This window comes from Pteropus vampyrus, unplaced genomic scaffold (genome assembly GCF_000151845.1).
Source record: "Pteropus vampyrus isolate Shadow unplaced genomic scaffold, Pvam_2.0 Scaffold10859, whole genome shotgun sequence".
NCBI lineage: Eukaryota > Metazoa > Chordata > Mammalia > Chiroptera > Pteropodidae > Pteropus > Pteropus vampyrus.
In genome coordinates, this window is record NW_011899640.1 from 3,741 (window position 1) to 6,122 (window position 2,382).

General features: G+C 38.6%; 1 long non-coding RNA gene across 1 annotated transcript in view; it reads right to left on the reverse strand.

Moving 5' to 3' along the window:
- LOC111734978 overlaps positions 1 to 1,302 on the reverse strand; it is a 4,902-nt gene extending 3,600 nt beyond the window's left edge. The window contains exon 1 of the long non-coding RNA XR_002778639.1: positions 516 to 1,302. This is a non-coding gene — a long non-coding RNA (uncharacterized LOC111734978). The remainder of the gene's footprint in view (positions 1 to 515) is intronic.
- Between the last annotated feature and the right edge of the window lie 1,080 nt (positions 1,303 to 2,382).

A 2,382-nucleotide genomic window follows, 5' to 3' on the forward strand; every position in this document is an offset into this window, starting at 1 on the left:
TCTAAGGGCAATTCGAAACATCTGTTATTAGGAAAAACTGGCATTTTCTAAGTAACTGCTATGCGCTTGTCACGGTGCTTGGGGTTTTATGTACACTATTCATGTGTATTCTTTAGTCTTCCCAACAACTTCCTTGAAGTATTATCCCAATTATATTGAGGAAGAAGTTAATCTTGAGCTGGAAAATTTCAGAGTTGAGACTTGAGCTGGGTCATCTCTTGCCAAAATTGGTGTCCCCATGCTGCACTGTCTTTGACTAGTTACTATTTCCTGCAGGCCCAGCATGGGAGATTTGTTTCTCCCAGGAAGACTTGGGTTTACAGTGGCTGGAGGTCAACAGAGAGAAAGGAATAGAGGACTGGGAGAAAGACAAGTGTTTTTAGAACTTCCACAAGTCCCTCTGCCAGCACCCCCAGCCCTGTTAGTCAGGTTCATCATGATAGATCAACAAGATGCATTGGGACCAAATATGAAAAGTTGCAAATGAAAGAAGAGAGAAAAAGAAAGACTTATACTAGCTTTGTTTTCAGGCTTCTTTTCTTCTTGATTCAAGCAACATTTCCTTTTCCCATTCATTGGGTAGCAAGATCAACTCTAAAGAAGAAAACTAGGATGGCAAAATCAGGGAATCCTAGGGTTGTAAAATACCCTAAGAGGTAATAATAATAATGATGATGATGATGATGATGGTAGTAGTAGTAGTACCAGTGGTAGTAGCTATATCAATTGTAGAGGTTTTATTGAGCACTCTGTATGTGCTCGGCCCAATGTTTTGCACTTTTCAGAAATGATATAATTTAATCATCATGATCATAATCTTCTTTTACAGATAAGGAAACAGAGGCTTAGAAAGGTTAAGTAATTTACCTAGTTATATAGCTAAAGAATAGCAGAATCAGAAATTGAAGCTGTGCATCCTGATAATGGAGTTCATGTTTATAAAACACAACTTTGTATTGCCCGTAATTATTAATAACTACGGCTTCCTGATTGTCCACACAGTCCAGTGCTTCCCATTCTTTAAGGCATTTAATCCTTAAAACAACCCTCCAGAGAGAGGAGTGGCGAGCAGGCTGCCCAAGGGAGGGCAGAAAAGCCTGGGGGCCCTGGAGCCTCCTGAGTGAGAACAATATCCACCCAGCCGCCTCCCAGAACCAGGGATTGGCTCCGTGGAAAGATTCTTCCTTCTGCTCAATCTATGCCCCTCTGTCCATTTCAGCCTGGAAACCTGGCACAGGACTTTTCTCTGTGCTTATTTGACCCAGTGCTCTAGCTGATTAAATAATCTTTATATTCACGAGGAAACTGAAAATGAAATATAGGTGACAATGGAAGGTACTTAGATTCTATAACACATAATCTCAAATAAATAATGAATGAATTGAACAGATAAATGAACAAGTAAGTAATTAGATCTTATTGCAATTTGTCTTGCTTCTCCAGCTCAGGTAAATAGTAATACTAATATTTATAACTGCTGGGCACCAAAACAAATGTTTAACATGGATTACTCATGTCAATTTTGTTCACTTAGTTCTGTAGTTTTCATTTTTAAATCTTTCCTTTAGACATATCTCCTTGCATGTCCCCTTTTGACATCATCTTAACTTTTTCACTTTTCCACATTATTTTTTAAAACAATTGAAGAATCCGAGCATCTTTAGATATATAACTTCTGCAGTTTATAAAGTATTTTTGCAGAAAAAAGTTTGTATTTTAAAAATGAATGATTTTACATAGTCTTTCTTAGCTACTTACCACAGACTTGTTGGGGAGTGGGGAGCTGGAGGGAGCAACAAAGCGTTTTGTTTCAGGTTGCTCAGTGGCTCTTGATTCCACGCAACATGAAAGATGGAAATGGTTCCTCCCCTCGTCCCCATAGTCCATTAGTACTAATCAAAGACAGAATCACCTTGAGAAGGGATGTAGGCATTTATTTCACAAAATGTTTCACTTTGGCTATGACTCCACAAAATGTGTGGCTGAAATCACGGTGTGAGAAATAGTCTCTTCTCTGTTCTTCCCTATCACATAGCTAGATGTTAGACAGATGGCCTAATCCATTTTCACTTAGAATATGCTATCTATAAACTTCGCCTTCAAAAGAGCCATTAAGGTGCTACCTGTCTGTATTTCTGAGAAAAATATCTAGTTATCTTCACTGAGACAGGCAAAATGGTAAACCTCTGAGTCTGCAATGCACAATATTGTGCTTTCCTTGAAGCAATTCCACATAATGGGTGTGATGCTTTGCTGTTTAATCCGGAAGTGCTGGCTCAGATGCTATCAGCTGCTTTACACTAGCAGGACAAAAACTTTCCACAATAGGTCTATGTCCAGTACAGTCCATAAATTAAATTACCTATATAAACGTTAATGTAC